Raw genomic sequence first — 17672 nt, 5'->3', positions numbered from 1 at the left:
CTTGATCATTGAGTTTAACTGGAATTAAAGTATTTTAACATCTTTGTTTTCTCTTGTAGTGGAATATGAAATTAATTTCACTTTGTTAAATATGCATGGTAAAACTTCAAGGGCAACCACTAAAAGAACGTAATAGAGTATGTAATTTCCAAACCAAATGAAACATAATGAAAAACAAACAAAACAACTTGGTTATTCAAAAAGGCAAGAGTGCAGGGAAAAAAATTACAAATAGAAGACAAATTGTAAGATGACAGAAGAAGTACACATTTATCAGAATCACAATAAATGTAAATGTATTATGCCAGTTAAAAGCCAGATATAATACCCATTGTAGTAGGCTGAAGGATGGTCATCAAAGAAATCAGTCCTAATCCCTGGAACCTGTAAATGTTACTTTACATTGCAAAGATTGTGGAAATGTGATTAAGGTATTGGGAATGGTGAGATTATCCTGGATTATCTGGGTGGACCCTAAATGCAATCACCAGTATCCTTACAAAAAGGAGGCAGAGGGAGATTTGGCTACACAGACATAAAAGAGGACAATTTGATCAGGGACACAGAGATTGGAGTGATGCAGCTATAGCCAAAGAATACTGGCAGCCATAGGAGTCAAGGAACAAATTCTCTCCTCTAGAAGATCTAGAGGAAGTATGTCCCCTCCAACACAGATTTTGGCTCAGTGATACTGATTTTGGACTTCTGGCCTCCAGAACTGTGCGAGAATAATTTCTCTTGTTTTAAGGCACCAAGCTTGTGGTAATTTGTTATAGCAGCCACAAAAAAGCTAACATCCCCATAAAACGTAAGAACAGAACATAGAAAGTTTGAAAGTAAATGGATGAAAATAGGTATACCAAGCAAACAACAACCAAAAAAAAGCTGGAGTATCTATATTAATGTGAGACAATAAAGACCATGGAAAATAAAAGCATTACTCTAGAATGGAAGTGTTATCCTAAATAACGATAAAATATTTCAATTCAACAGGAAGATACATATATATGCCTATTAAAATGGTGTCAACACATATGAAGCAAAAACTATAAAAACTCAGAGAAAAATTGACAAGTCTACCATCATAATGGATAGATTAACCCATAATGGGTAGATTAACACCAAAACATCGCTCAATTATTAAAACATGCAAAGCAGTCAAAAAATTAGCAAACAGGGCTTCCCTGGTGGCGCAGTGGTTGACAGTCCGCCTGCCGATGCAGGGGACACGGGTTCGTGCCCCAGTCCGGGAAGATCCCACATGCCGCACAGCGGCTGGGCTCGTGAGCCATGGCCGCTGAGCCTGCACGTCCCGAGCCTGTGCTCTGCAACGGGAGAGGCCACAACAGTGAGAGGCCCGCATACCGCAAAAAAAAAAAAAAAAAAAGAATCCCTCTTGCAATGCAGGGGACGCCAGTTCAATCCCTGGTAGGGGAACTAAGATCCCACATGCTGCGGGGCAACTAAGCCCATGGGCCACAACTACTGAGCTTGCGTGCCACAACAAGAGAGCCCACACGCTGCAATGAAAGATCCCGTGTGCCATGACTAAGACCCAATGCAGCCAAAAAATAAATATTAAAAAATAAAAGAAAGGCAACATACCAAAAAATGGATTTTTCCTTTGTGCCTTAAAAAAAAAAAAAAAAAAGATGATGTCATGGCTGTTTTCACAGCATAATAAAATCTGGGGTCAACAGCTGAAATAACATACAAGTAACTCATTTTATGAAAAAGGTACTGGCAACCTTCCATAGTTGTAGTCAGCAAAATCTGCACTATTTTCATGAGGATTCTACTTCACCCTTGTGCATCACAAAGCAATCAAAATGAAAACTATCCACCAAGAAAAAGTAAAACATACTTTAAAACTGCTAGCTTGATTTTTATAAAATAGAAATGGTAAAAATAACTGTGAGTGAGTGATATGAAACATCTCAGTGATCTGGACACCTCTAACAGAGATCTACCTCATGTCCCTACAGAGAAGGCCCTAGCAGGAGTTCCTGTGTACTCACCCTCATGGGCGTCCTCTCTGTCTGACCTGAAGAGCCAAGAGCCCATGAAGTGGGACCTGTGTTCTTGTTATGTTTGATTCCCAACGCCCAGTGCAATGCCTGGCACACTAAAGGCTTTTTTTAAAGTTCAGTGAATTAATTAATCTCCTAAATGTGACCACTGTCATTTACAAACTAGAGACAAAGAAAATTCATACTATTATCCCTTGATGAAAAGCTGGAAAAGAAATGTTTCCCTGAAGAAATTCCCTGCTTTCCAAAACAACTAATCAAACACCCTATGCAGAAAACAGAGCACATTCAATATTCCAGACATCCTAGATCAGAGACATTCCCAGTGGTTACACTGTCAATGTACGTTGTGCTTCAGTTCCTGAGGACGATTCTCAGAATAAACTGAGATAGAGAGTATCTGGATGGAGGGGTCATCTAGTTCCCCTAAAGATGGATAGACTACCTTCACATCTCTCCTACTGAAGCAGACACTCAGTCTTAAAGGGAGTTCATTCTATGAGACTCAAGAATCATTTCTACCCTCCCTTCTTGCCTGAAGCTCTATACAATAATAACCTGATTAATGGTATCACCTGGGAACAAGGTTGGCCTATTAACTAAAACATTCTCTAATCTTGGAAAGCACGGCTTAACCACAAAGTTCTGCTAAGCTGCAAATACATACAGCTGTAACAAAACAAAAATATCTCTGCACACAGCTTTATAAAAAAAAAAAAAAGAGTGGGAGTAGCTAGTAAACAGGACTCTTTATTGCCTTCCTGTGCCTTTCCCACTTAACATCTGCTTCTCCCTGATCTATACACTGGAAAAGGAAGAAAGGAAAGGAAATGCACACTGACAGCATACCTATGTACCATATGCATTCAAAAGTTCTCTCACTGTGGCCTCACAACACTTCTAGTTAGACAAGACTGTTACTCTTACTACTTCTGTTTCAACCGAAGAAAAAAATGAGTTCAGAGAATTTCACCAGCTTGATCCAGGGCTACACAGTTTGAGTGGCAAATTGCATCCAGACACTATATCCCTAATACCCAGCATTATACCAATAGTTGACAACTAACTTACTTCAGTGAGAATAAAATGCCTAATGCAGCATTCGCATTTTTACAGCTTTACTGATATATATTCACATATCATAAAATTCACCGACTTAAAGTGTACAGTTCAGTGGGTTTTAGTATATTCAGAGAGATGTGCAACCATCATCACGATCTAATTTTATAACATTTTTCAACACCCAAAAAGAAACCACACACACATTAGCAGTCAGTCCCCATGCCTATTCCTCCCCTCCCCTACCACCTTTTTCTCTGGCTTCTTTCATTTAGCAAAACCTTTTCCAAGTTCATCCATTTGTAGCACGTATCAGTATTTCATTCTTTTTAACCGGTTTGTTTCCACTTTTCAGCTATTAAGAGTAATACTGCTACGGACATTCACATACCAATTTTTGTGTGAACATATATGTTCTCCAGCATTTGCATTTTCAAAGGGTTTTCACAACATTCTCTCCTTTGCATCTTATAACTGCTTCATTTTGTGAGAGAGAACTGAAGCTGGGAGCAGTTAAGTGACTTTGCCACCCACTGCTGGGTAACCCTCAGTGAACCTGCAGTAAACTCGCACCTTCTGGCTGAAGACCTGCTCATTCCTTACCACCACACTGCTTTGTCTCCTCCATAAGACATTTCAAGCAACAGCATGCGGATGAGAAAAAAACGTCTGCTTTGCTGAGGAGCTCCCAGAATCATTCTCCATAAGTTAGTGCACAAGGCAAATTTAAACTAAGCCTTATCAGATGAAGAGAAGGGGAGAACAAAGTGTTTGAGACACGGTACAGGTGCCTCCCAGCGCTGGCCTCCTCCTCCCCATGGAAACACTGAAGGTTGCTACTGCAGGGTGCTGCGGAGGCACACATGGAGTCAACACCCACTGTGCGCTGCTTCTGAGGGCACCCCAGTCCTGTCCGCATGTGCCTGCGGGCTCGATTCCCACATCAGCCTGAAGCTCCCAGGCCCCCACAGCTCCCAAGGCCTCGACGCAGAGCTAAGCTGTTCTGAAAGGGGGACAGTATTTGGGGAGCATATACGGTCAGTTGTATAAACCCCCTTTTCCAACCTCCTGAAACAGTTCCTAGGCTTATAATATTTTTGGTAATAAGGTTCAGAAACATGGTTAATAATTACATTAATAATATATAACAGCCACTTACTAGGTAGCTTTTATGCATTTAATTCATTTAATCCTCACAATAACTGTGTAAAATAGGTACTGTGATTACCTCTATGTTACACGTCAACACTTTCTTATGTGGGGAATACATGTAGTTGGTGGGAATATAAACTGGCATAACTCCTTAGGAGGGTAATTTGGAAACAGCTATGGAAACTAAAAGTACAAATATCCTTGAACCAGGCAATTTCACTTCTGAGACTATATCTACAGATATACTTCACAGTGCCCAAAGACAAAGAATATTAACTGAAAAAGTTTACAACAGTAAAAATCTGGACACTAATACCTATCAATACAGCAGTGATTAAATAAATTGTACTGTTAAGACGAAATACCTGAGACTATTAAAGAGAACGAAATAGATTTATGTGTGCTGCTACTAAGTATTCGCCAAGATGTATTAAGGAGGAGCAAAATCAATATCATTATGCGTAACAATTTATTTTTTAAAGGAGGTATATGTACACACCACCACTCTGGCTGTGTGCTCTTGGGCAAGTTGTAATACTTAACCTGTCTCACAGCTCCCTCGTCTGCAAAATGGGACAACAACGATACTTCCCATGGAGTGCTCAATAAAAATTAACTGTGGCTATTATTAAACTTAATGATTATTTAATTATGACACTACCAATAATAATAATTTTGTCATTATTAGATGGGCTCCACCAAAAAAATCAATTTCATATCTACACTACCCAGTGCCAGGCATTACACAAGTATAGGGAAACTGGCAAACAGCACATGCTCTGCTTCCCCATCTAGTTCACAGCCCACGAGGGTTTTCTTTTCCAGATGTCTAGCCTACATGGCCTGCCCCCACCAACAGGCAACAAGAAACCATGTACAGTGAGACGGGTCTCCACTGCCCAGATGCTTTCCCCCAAATGCACACAGATTCGATCTCTGATCAAACATCACCTCCTGAGACAAGCCTACCTCCCTCCCCAATCTGAAACAGATCCTTGCTGCCACCATTCTCCATTCCCTTATCCTGTTCCCTTAACCAGTTCCATGGTCTTCACAGCAGTTGTTACTATCTGACATTACAGTATTTCTTTATTACCTAACCTCTCTTTCTAGAATATAAGTTCCCAAGAAAGAAAAATGTGTCTCATTCCCTGCTCTGCTCAGTGCCCAGAATAGTACCCAGCATATAGTAGGTGCTCAATAACTATAGGTGAAGAGATGGGACTGCAAGTTAATGAAAGCTACAGAATGGAAAATATGCTTGCAAAATAACATTTTAAAAATTACTGTCATTTTATTCTGGCAGACTAGGTTCTCAAGACACTGTTCAGTTAAAAGTTGAGTGGACTTCCCTGGTGGCGCAGTGGTTAAGAATCCGCCTGCCAATGCAGGGGACACGGGTTCAATCCCTGGCCGAGAAAGATCCCACATTGCACGGAGCAACTAAGCCCGTGCGCCACAACTACTGAGCCCGCGCCCTACAGCCCATGCTCTGCAACGAGAGAAGCCACGACAGTGAGAAGCCCGCGCACTGCAACGAAGAGTAGCTCCCGCTTGCCTCAACTAGAGAAAGCCCATGAGCAGCAACGAAGACCCAATACAACCAAAAACAAAAACAAATTAATTAATTTTTTAAAAAAAGTGTCCTCCACACGCCAGTCCTACTGTATTTAAAAATGCTATTCTTTTCCTATGTAGCTTAAATTCATACAAAATCATGTCAAAATATGCTCAACACTTTGAAGCTAACAGATATCAAAGACAAGATTATACATTAGTCATAACACTTGTTTAAAAAGGTATTTCTGGAATAAATAAAGCTCAAAGGGCAAAACTGAGTTAAACTTGCTTCCCTTCATTCCTTCCAACTCAAGTTTCCTGCATGCAGAAGGTCAGAACAAGCATTAACTATTAAACAGTTTTGTTAAAATTTAATATTATGCTATATTAAGATAACCTAAATATTTTAAGGAGTCATGTGTTAGCCAGCAAGCACTGAACAAACTAAGCAAGTATTAGCATGTTTAATCTGTCTGCTACTTAACCAAATCTTAGATTCAATTTTTAAAACCTGAGACGATAGGAAATTCAAAAAAAGACATCCCTTCTACTTGCCAAAATAACTTGCCAAAGCATGGGGGAAAATAAAAAACAAAATGATATATATGATTCAAGGTAAAGTGCTGTTGTTGTTGTTTCACTGACTTTAGATTCTCAAGGAAGCTAGGAATTTAAAATATGTAAAAAGAAAAAGAAAATGTTGCCATTCACCATCTCCAACGCAGGAAAAATTTTAAAGTCCTACTGCTAACATAACAGAACAAAGCTTAAGAACGTTTATAGGAAGAAATAATGATTCAGAACCGAACAATGTAAAATTTACGACATCTGGAATCCAATAAAAAATTACCCGGGCCTCCCTGGTGGCGCAGTGGTTGAGAGTCCGCCTGCCGATGCAGGGGATACGGGTTCGTGCCCCGGTCTGGGAGGATCCCATGTGCCGCGGAGCGGCTGGGCCCGTGAGCCATGGCTGCTGAGCCTGCGCGTCCGGAGCCTGTGCTCCGCAACGGGAGAGGCCACAACAGTGAGAGGCCCGCGTACCACAAAAAAAAAAAAAAAAAAAAAAAAAAAAAAAAAAAAAAAAAAAAAAATTACCCAACAAGCAAAGAAGCAGGAAAATATGACCCATATTGAAGAGATAAATCAATCAAACCAACCCAGAACTGAAAGAGAAGTTAAAATTAGTGGACAAGGTCACTAAAACAGTTAGTACAACTGTATTACATATGTTCAAAGTCTCAAGTAGAGAAATGAAATATATAAATATGATATAAACTCAACTTCTAAAGATGAAAGCTACACCATGTAAGATGAAAAATTACACTGAACAAGATCAATGATAGATTAAACATTGTAGAAGACAGAGTAGTGAATGTGAAGACAGAGCAACAAAAAACAACCAAAACAAAACATAAAGGGAAAAGACAAATAAATGAACAGAACATCCATGAGCTGTGGGGCAACTTTAAATGGTCTAACATGAATGGGACTGGAGTCCTCAAAGGCAACATGGAGAAGGAAACGTGAAAAAATAATGGTCAAAATTTTCTCAAGTTTGACAAACACTATAAACCCACAGATCCAAGAAAGCAGCTCAATGAACCCCAAGCACAAGAAACATGAAAAAAACTACTGAATACAAAAGCACATCAAAATACTATAAAATTGCTCAAAACCAGTGATAGGGAAAATCTTAAAAGCAGCCAAAGAAAAACACGTTATGTAGAAGAACAAAGATAAGGATGACAGCAGACTGCTTGTAGGAGGTGATGTAAGCAAGAAGACAGTAAAGGGCTTCCCTGATGGTGCAGTGGTTAAGAATCCATCTGCCAATGCAGGGGACATGGGTTCGAGCCCTGGTCCGCGAAGATCCTACATGCCGCGGAGCAACTAAGCCCGTGCGCCAAAACTACTGAGCCTGTGCTCTAGAGCCCGCAGCCACAACTACTGAGCTCATGTGCCACAACTACTGAAGCCCACGTGCCTAGAGCCCGTGCTCCACAGCAAGAGAAGCCACCACAATGAAAAGCCCATGCACTGCAGTGAAGAGTAGCCCCCCGCTCGCCGCAACTAGCGAAAGCCCACGCACAGCAACGAAGACCCCAACGCAGCCAAAAAATAAATAAATTTATTAAAAAAAAAAAAAAGACAGTGAAGCAACATCTTTAGAGTAAAACTAAAAGATTTTACCCCAAGGTTTTGAGTTTCCAGACCTTTGGCTCAAATCTATAATTTTGTGTGGTAAGCTTCTGTGGCAACGGCACCTCTGAATTACAAGCATTACATTTTCTCAAACAGTATCATCTCATTTGGCAAGATGAGCTACAATATGTATAGCATCTGCTTTTTCAGTACAATGTTTCACACCCAAAAGGCATGAGATAAATAATTGTTGGGGGTGAATTTAAGAGAAGTTACTGTACCATTAGCAATGGTTCCTCTCTCCTTTTTGCCCCCAAGTATATTCTAAATATGTGATAATAAATCACATACTTGAGCAGCACCTATCACTTACAAAGTACTTTTTCATTTAATCATCATACAAATTCTTTGAAGTAGTTAAGGAAGGTATTATCATCACTGCACAAATGGGGAAACTGAAGTTCAGAAAAAGGGAAGTGATGTGTCCAAGGATAAGAGGTGGAGGAAGTGATGGAGGTAAGGGTAGGAAAGGGGCTTTGCCATTTCTTGGGTTCTTCCTCTGGGCCACGTTTAATGCTAGCTTAAGATTAATTTGGCAAAATTTACAGCAATATGGATGGACCTAGAGATTATCATACTAAGTGAAGTAAGTCAGACAAAGACAAATATATGATATCACTTATATGTGGAATCTAGAAAGATGATACAAATGAACTTATTTACAAAACAGAAACAGACTCATAGACTTTGAAAACAAACTCAGGGTTACCAAAAGGGAAAGGTTGGGGGAAGGATAAATTAGGAGTTCGGAATTAACATATACACACTACCATGTATAAAATAGATAATTAACAAGGACCTACTGTATGGCACAAGGAACTCTACTCAATATTCTGTAATAACCTATATTGGAAAAGAATCTGAAAAAAAAGGATATATGTATATGTATAACTGAATCACTTTGCTGTACACCTGATACTAACACAATATTGTAAATCAACTATACTCCAAAATAAAATAAAAATTAAATTAAAAAATATTAATTTGGCAAAGAAAGTTATACAACTAGGTGTAATCAGGTGTTTCTAACTCCAAGTAGCTCTTACTATGGAACCACAGCTGAAATATATTAAACTAAAGGACAAACATGAAACATAAAAATTCATTCTGGGATAGAACTAGAATAATGAAGTTGAAAATTCTACTCAAAGAAGAGTAAAGCAGATTTCTTGAAGAATGAAGTCTTTACTTCATTTATCATAATGGACAAAGCCCCCAATCATAGCCCTGCAACCAATACCATGTGGCATCTCAGGACAGTATTTCTCCTACATAGTTCCTTACTGTAGACCAAAGCAGGATGCAACAAAAGAAAGTCCACTGGCAGACAAAACAACTAAGTCCAGGAGGCAGATGTCTAATTTGATCTAATGATAAAATTTAAACTCCAGGCAGAAATCAGCAAATCATGCCCCGCCTGAAGCCAAATCCAGCCCACTGCCTGTTTTTATAAGGATCACAAGCTTTGATTTTTAAAGGCTAAAAAAATTGTATGAAACATAAATATATGATAGACATGAAAATCAATTCAAATTTCAGCAACCATAAATAAGGTTTTATGGGACAGTCATGCTCATTCACTTACATATCATCTATGGCTGCTTTCATGCAACAACAGCAAAGCTGAGTAGTTGCAACAGAGATCATACAGCCCTCAAAGCCTAAAATATTTATTATCTGGCCCTTTACAGAAAGTCTGTCAACTCCTGCTTTAAGGGAACAGATGGGCCTTTAATAATTTGCCGTGAACATTATTTCTCACAAATAAGCTCTTAAAAAATTAGGGATTCCCTGGTGGCGCAGTGGTTAAGAATCCGCCTGCCAATGCAGGGTACACGGGTTCAAACCCTCGTCTGGGAAGATCCCACACGCCACAGAGCAACTAAGCCCGTGCACCACAACTACTGAACCTGTGCTCTAAAGCCCGTGAACCGCAACTACTGAGCCTGCGAGCCACAACTACTGAGCCCAGGAGCCACAACTACTGAAGCCCATGCACCCAGAGCCTGCGCTCCGCCACAAGACAAGCCATCGCAATGAGAAGTCCGCGCACTGCTACGAAGAGTAGCCCCTGCCTGCTGCGACTAGAGAAAGTCCACACGCAGCATCAAAGACCCAATGCAGCCAAAAATAAATAAATTTATAAAAAAGAAGAAAACGCCATTATCAGACAAGATATTTGTGTTGACTGTTCATTAAAAAGCAGTCATGGGCTTCCCTGGAGGCGCAGTGGTTGAGAGTCCACCTGCCGATGCAGGGGACACGGGTTCGTGCCCCGGTCCGGGAAGATCCCACATGCCACGGAGCGGCTGGGCCCGTGAGCCATGGCCGCTGAGCCTGCGCGTCCGGAGCCTGTGCTCCGCAACAGGAGAGGCCACAGCGGTGAGAGGCCCGCGTACCGCAAAAAAACAATGTACATAGATATACATACAGAAATACTTAACGGCTAAAATGATATGACATCTGGGTTTGGGGGTACAGATAAAGCAAAACTGGCCATGAGTTAATAACTGCTGAAGCTGGATGAGGGTAAAGAGACGTTTACTATACTAGTCTCTCTACATGTGTGGGAAGAATTAAACATGTAAAAATAAATAAACAAGTCCACATACTCAGCCATAAAAAGGAACAAAACTGGGTCATTTATAGAGATATGGATGGATCCAGAGACAGTCATACAGAGTGAAGTAAGTCAGAAAAAGAAAAACAAATATCATATATTAATGCATATATATGGAACCTAGAAAAATAGTACGGATGAACCGGTTTTCAGGGCAGAAATAGAGACACAGAAGTAGAGAACAAACATATGGACACCAAGGGGGAAAGTGGTGGGGCTGATGTGATGAATTGGGAGATTGGGATTGACATGTATACACTAATATGTATAAAATAGATAACTAGTAAGAACCTGCTGTATAAAAAAATAAATACAATAAAACTCAAAAATTCAAAAATTCAAAATAAATAAATAAACAAGTCCAGTTAAACTCTAAGTTTCACATAATAAAAATGTCTTTTTTATATTAATTGTCAAACTGTTAAAAATTATGACGATCAATAAAATTTTAACACTGGCTGGATATTTGATTATTTTTATTTTTTTAGAAGTATCTTTTAAAGCATTTCAGTATTTTCTGATTCAATACAAGGACTCCTTGAAAGAACTAACTAAAAACCAATAACCGATCTAAAGAAACAGTTTTTATAGTAAAATAAATAACAAAAAACTGAATACCAAACAAAACCTTACCAATATCGGATAGCATCAAAGAGTTAAAGGAGAAACGGTGAGCTGTATAAATTATATTTTAGAAAGGAAACTATCCCACCTTTTGGAGACTGGGCAGAATTTAGATTCCTGTCATTCAGTGAGCCTCTGTAACTAAAACCACACAAGCAGTAAAACAAATCGTACCATTTGTCCTGCTGTAACCCACGTCAAAACTCTGAAAAGCAGTTGGGACTGCCAAAACCATCCACTTCCTTAAAAAACAACTTTACTATGGAATATTACTCAGCCATAAAAAGAAACGAAATTGAGTTATTTGTAGTGAGGTGGATGGACCCAGAGTCTGTCATACAGAGTGAAGTAAGTCAGAAAAAGAAAAATACTGTATGCTGATACATATATATGGAATCTAAACAAAACAAAACAAAAGAATGGTCATGAAGAACCTAAGGGCAAGACGGGAAGACGCAGACCTACTAGGGAGTGGACTTGAGGACACAGGGAGGGGGAACGGTTAGCTGGGACAAAGTGAGAGAGTGGCACGTACATATATACACTCCCAAATGTAAGACAGCTAGTGGGAAGCAGCCGCATAGCACAAGGAGATCAGCTCGGTGCTTTGTGACCACCTAGAGGGGTGGGATAGGGAGGGTGGGAGGGAGACGCAAAGAGGGAGGAGATACGGTGATATATGTATACATATAGCTGATTCACTTTGTTATACAGCAGAAACTAAAACACCATTGTAATTATACTCCAATAAAGATGCTAAAAAAAAAAAACTTTACTATTCTAGTTTGACCCAGTCAGAATACTAAGATTCTGGATTTTAAAAAGTAATTTACACGTGGGCTGGCACTTGCCCATTAACTAAAGACTGCAGTTATTACAATCCCACCCTCATACAATTCACTCTCTTTGCCTGCGATGCCCTCCCCTCTTTGGTGCCTGCTGAATCCCAGCTCACCGACTCCGACTCGTTTTCACTGGGGGCTTCTACTGATGTGTTCAGCAAAGAGGACAGCAGCCTACTTCCTATCCCCATTAAGATTTAACCAATTTTTCACCCACAAAAAAACCTTTCTGTAACAACTTATCAGCACTGCACACCGCTCTCAGCTATGTTTTTGGTTCTTGGGGATAGGACAAATTGCTTTATGTCATTTAGGCATAAAATCATATGGTCACACCACCAGCCGGTGCAGGTTAACCAAAATACTTAATTTAAGGTAAGACTGCATGAAGTGAACACAAAGACCTGTAAAATATCTTGAGCCATGAATTACAAGAGCAAAAATAAAAGTAATTGCTAAAGGCAGAGACCCTCTGACCCCGCCCCCCGCCCCACCAAAAGAAACGAAAAAGAAAGGAAGGAAGGAGCGGGCGAGATGACCAACAGCTCCTTCTCTAATAAAGTTGCAGGACAACCCTATTACCATCCGTAGGCAGATGCGGCTTTTCTCTTTGGGCAGAAGCTGTCGTTTTTTCAAAAAAACGAGAGCAGACAGGCAGAATCCGGATGCCCGCGTCTGTCTGCGTCAGTGCTCGAACCCTGGAGCCGTCAGCCCTGCGGGCCACGGACCCGGCGGCCGCGAGCAACGCGCTGACCCAACGTCCGGCCCGGATCCTCCTTTCCCACACGGGCGCCCGAAGCCCACCACCCAGTCCACCGACGAGCTGCCCAGGCGCTCCCACAGACCAGCCCGTGCGACGAAGGGTCTGCAGGGCGTCGGCCCCTCTGCGCCAGTCAAGGCCGACGGCCGAACGGCGGGGACCCCACCCCCGCCCGCCCAGGACGGCCCCCCGGGGCCGCCTCCACCCTCCGCGCCGCCGCCACAGGCCCCGCCGCCCGGACTGGAGCCCCGGGCCTGCCGCCGTCCTGCACACGGGCCTCACCTCAGGGTCGAATCGCGGACAGCTCGCAGGCTACCAGGTCTGAGCGCGGCCGCCGCCCGTCCGCTCCGGCTCCGCCCCCTGTCCGCCGCGCAGTACCCTGCCGGCAGCCCCCACCGGCCTGCCCGGCCTCCCGCCCCCTCAGCCCTCCGCACAGCCCCAGAAGCCCGAGCTGGGTGCGGCCTGCGGCGCCGCAACCCAACATCGCACCACCCCATAGGCCCAGCCCTTGCTGCACCTCCCAGCAACGCGTGCTGCTATTGGCTGAGAGCGGCGGGAGTGGTGGGGCGGGTCCTGGGCGGGAGGGGTTACCGCCTCTGGCCACCGCTTTTCCGGGGACGGACTTCGGGGGCCGCGCCCGCCCCCTGCGGACGAAGCAGGGTCCGAAGTATGGGGACGGCCAGTCGCAGCCCCTCATGCCTCGTCGCTGAAGCAGGCCGGGCCGTCGTGCCAGCGGCGCCCGCTCACCCAGAACCGCTCCGTCACTCATTCATTGTTGCTGGTCAGGCTCGTGGAGGTCTCCTGCGGGCCAGATTCGTGCGATGCGCAGGAGAGCTTACCAAAGGGTATTTTCCAGGCCCTGCTCAGCCTGAGGCTGGGGGCCTCTCCCTGCCCGCCTCGCCCACTCCTCCAGCGGACGGACTCTGCCCCCTGTGCCCAGCCTTGTGCTGGTCTGCATCCAGAAGCCCTTGCCAGGGTGCCCGGGACCACGGGCAAAGTTTGGGGCCGGGCTGGCAGCCAGGGCGGGGCCAGGACAGCGGGACCTGTGGATCCTGATAAGGCTCCATCTACGCGGCCGCTGCCTGATGCCTGGAGCCTGGCCTGCTGATGCTGCTTGAAAGAGCACAGTCATTGCTGCAGAACGAGGGCATTGGTGAGACCAGGCCACCTGCCAGTGACCTGGAGGCAAGACTAGAGATCACATCAGCACCTGCCCCCAAACTGCCCCTCCTTGTCTCATCCGAGTCCCCAAAAGACCCGGGAGACATATGGGCTAGCTCCCTTTATACCCATAGAAAGTTGAGGCCCAGAGCTGAGCAGTGGAAGAATAGTGTGGAATCCAGGCCTTCCCTCCCAGCAGGGTTCCCTTTGGCCTTGTCCACAGAGGGTCGGGGGTACTGTCTATGGATAACAGACAGTGACCTCTGACCTCCTGGACACTGGCTTTTCTCAGAAGACTTTTCTGACAAGACTCTACAATTCTGCATCTATCACTTCTGTTTCCCTTGCACCCAGCAACAAGGCCTGGACTGCAAGAGGTGTCAGAGGGGGCTTGCTGAAAGGAAGAAGGGAGGAGTAGAAGACGACTGAGCATGTTAAGTAGAGACATTGAAGATACAAAAAAGACCCAAGTCAAACAAATAAGGTGAAAAACACAATGTCAGAAATGAAGAATACACTGGGTGAGATCAATAGCAGATTAGACCCAGAGACTTCCCTGGTGGTACAGTGGTAAAGAATCCGTCTTCCAATGCAGACTCCGTGCTTCCACTGCAGGGGGTGTGGGTTCAATCCGTGGTCAAGGAACTAAGATCCCACATGGCCGCAGGGCAACTAAGCCTGCGCACCACAACTACTGAACTTGCGTGCCTCAATGAGAGATCCTGCATGCCGCAAACTGTAGAGCCCATGCATTCTGGAGCCCATGCACCACAACTACAGAGCCCACGTGCCCTGAAGCCCACAGGCCACAACTAGAGAGAGAAAACCTGCATGCCACAACTAAAGAGAAGCCCGCACGCCACAACTAGAGAGAAGACCATGCGTCACAACCAGAGAGAAGCCCACGCACCACAAGGAAAGATCCTGCATGCTGCACCTAAGACCCAATGCAGCCAAAAAAAAAAAAAAAAAAACAGAAAAAACAGAAAAAACCCAAACCCAAAACAAAACAAAACAAACACAACAGATTAGACCCAGCAGAAGAAAATCTTAGTGAACTTGAAGACATGAAAAAAGAAACTAAATGAAACAGAGAGAAAAGAGCTTGGAAAAGAATGAACAGAGCACCAATGAGCTGTAGGATAACTTCAAGAGGGCTAGTATAGATGTTAATTGGAGTCCCTGAAAATAGAGGTGAGAGTTGGGAGGACAGAAATACTGTTTGAAGATATAATGGCTGAATTCTTTTAATTTCATGAAAACTACAAACCCACCCAGATCCAAGCAGCTCGAGAAGTAACTTCTGGGGACTTCGCTCGTGGTCCAGTGGTTAACACTCCGTGCTCCCACTGCAGGGGGTGTGGGTTCAATCCCTGGTTGGGGTATAAGATCCCGCATGACATGCAGCATGGCTTCCCCCATGCTGTAACTTCTGGCTTGCTACTGAGCTCCGGTAGAAATGCAGTGTTTCTATGGGACATCTGAGGCCAGAACTGCCCATCACTTGGTTCTGTCAGACCACCAAGACATAAAGCCAGGTAGATAAATCATCATCTGGAAGCATTTGATCCAGGATTGGATTCATGTAGGTGCAGAGGTAAGTGGTCCAGACCCCTACTCCTATAGCTGTGATACCTCTCCCTCAGCTCTCACCTGTGGTCTCAGGGGATTCCCTGTGACACAGTGACAGAGGAGGAAAAACTATATGCTTGGTCCATGGGAAGGTTGGCTAAATATGTTGGTGTGGCCTGAAAAAGGCCTAATGCTGCACTGTATCCCCATTCAGTGGTCACCCTGAAAGAAGGTGGCAAAGGGAAATCATCCCAATAGGCAAAGCTTGCAGTAGTGAACTTGACCACTCACTTTGTGGGAGGGAGACATGGCCTGAACTCATGGGCAGTGAGAAATGATTTAGCTGGTTGGTCAGGAGCCTGGAAGGAGAAATGTGGAAGTTCAGGGACAAGAGGTATGGGGAAGAAGCATTTGGATGGACCTGTGAGAACTGGCACAAAGGAGGAAGATCTTTGTATTGCATATTAATGTCTACCAGTGAGCATTACCACAGAGGCTCTAAACACCAAGTAGATGGAATGGCTCAGCCAATGGGGATCAGCTAGGATCTGTCCTCTGCCACCACAACTGTCTCATCAATGAAGTAGCCATGGTGGCAGGGTGGAGGCTATGCATGAGCCCAACAGCACAAGCTCCTCATAACCAAGGGTGATCCAGCTACTGCCACTGCCAGTGTCTAACCTGTCAGCATCAGGAACCAAGGCTGAGGCCCCTGGAGGAGCCAGCCAGCCACTTGGTGGCAAGTTGATTACACTGGATCCCTTCTACCCGAGAAAAAGCAGTAACTCATATTCACCAAGATAGATTGCCATGTATCTGGGTGTGGATTTGCTTTTTCTGCCTGCAGTAATTAAGCCAGCACCACGATCAAGAGCTCAGAAAGTATCTGGTTTGCTGACATGAAATGCCACATAACTGCCTAGTACTAAAGGACCTGCTTTATGGCAAAGGAGGTATGGCAATGGGCACATGACCTGGGACCCACCATTTCTACCACAAACTGTACCATCCAGAAGTTGCTGATCTACTAGAGATGGACTATGCACATGAAGGCTCAAATGAGGCTCCAACCTGGAGATGGCATCCTGGGAGCATACAGCACTGTCCTCCAGGAAGTGGTACATACTCTGTACCAATACGTAACCACTTGGGACTTCCCTGGCAGTCCAATGGTTAAGACTTCGCCTCCCAATGTAGGGGGTGCGGGTTCCATCACTGATCAGGGAGCTAAGATCCCACATGCCTCGCAGCCAAAAAAACAAAACATAAAACAGAAGCAATATTGTAACAAATTCAGTAAAGACTTTAAAAATGGTCCACATCAAAAAAAAAATCTTTAAAAAAAAAAAGAAGTAACCACTTTACAAGGCTCCGTCCCTAACAGGTGGACTACCCAGTCACCTCCTTGAGGAATTTGCACTTCCTGCTCTGCAACATTAAGTACTGAGCCTAGAGGTTTGGATTACCAAAGACGACATTTCTACCCGGGGACACAGTAAAGCTGAAGCTACGGCTGCCACCTGGTCACGTGGGACAACTTACGTCAGTATATCAGTAGGCACAGAAAGAAGTGGCCACGTTGGCAGGGTAACTGACCCTCGTTGTTGTATGTAGGGCTGCCAGCCTCAGGATGGGGGCAGGCAGGAGTGTGTTTGGCACTCAGGCATTCCGAGGGGCAGGGTAGCTCTTGGTTCTCCCATACCCAGTGACTGTAAACAGGCAAGCATGGCAACATGGCCCGGTAAGCACAGGCTCCCAGGGACTCGAAGAGCCAAAAGCCTAGCCATCAAGAAGAGAAATTTAGAAAGGGTGGTGGAAAAGGGAGGTGTTGGGTATCATTTGTGGTTTTGAGTCCAACTGCAGCAGTGGGGGCCACATAGCTCATCCCTCTACCCATCTCTCGGAAGTTCTCCCAGATACTGGGACCAGTGGGAATACTGAAGAGTCTGTGTCTGAATGGACTGAACTTAATATGAGAAACAAGTGGATCTGAGCACTTCAAGGGGTGGACTTGGTAATTGCCATTGGTGCCCTGCCCAGATCCCCATTCCGTGTTGGTGCTAAAAGTGGTCCCCTTTCCAGGTGCTGTG

The 17672-nt window shown here is 44.0% G+C and overlaps 1 protein-coding gene across 1 annotated transcript in view; it reads right to left on the bottom strand.

Moving 5' to 3' along the window:
- ADD1 (adducin 1) overlaps positions 1–13167 on the bottom strand; it is a gene marked incomplete at its 3' end in the record, with an annotated part of 72132 nt that extends 58965 nt beyond the window's left edge. The window contains 1 exon segment of the mRNA XM_079705928.1: positions 13132–13167.
- Between the last annotated feature and the right edge of the window lie 4505 nt (positions 13168–17672).

The sequence above is a fragment of the Hyperoodon ampullatus genome (assembly GCF_949752795.1).
Source record: "Hyperoodon ampullatus genome assembly, chromosome: 1".
Taxonomy (NCBI): Eukaryota; Metazoa; Chordata; class Mammalia; order Artiodactyla; family Ziphiidae; genus Hyperoodon; species Hyperoodon ampullatus.
Note: the sequence above shows the minus strand (reverse complement) of the source record. Positions and strands in the feature narration are given on the sequence as shown.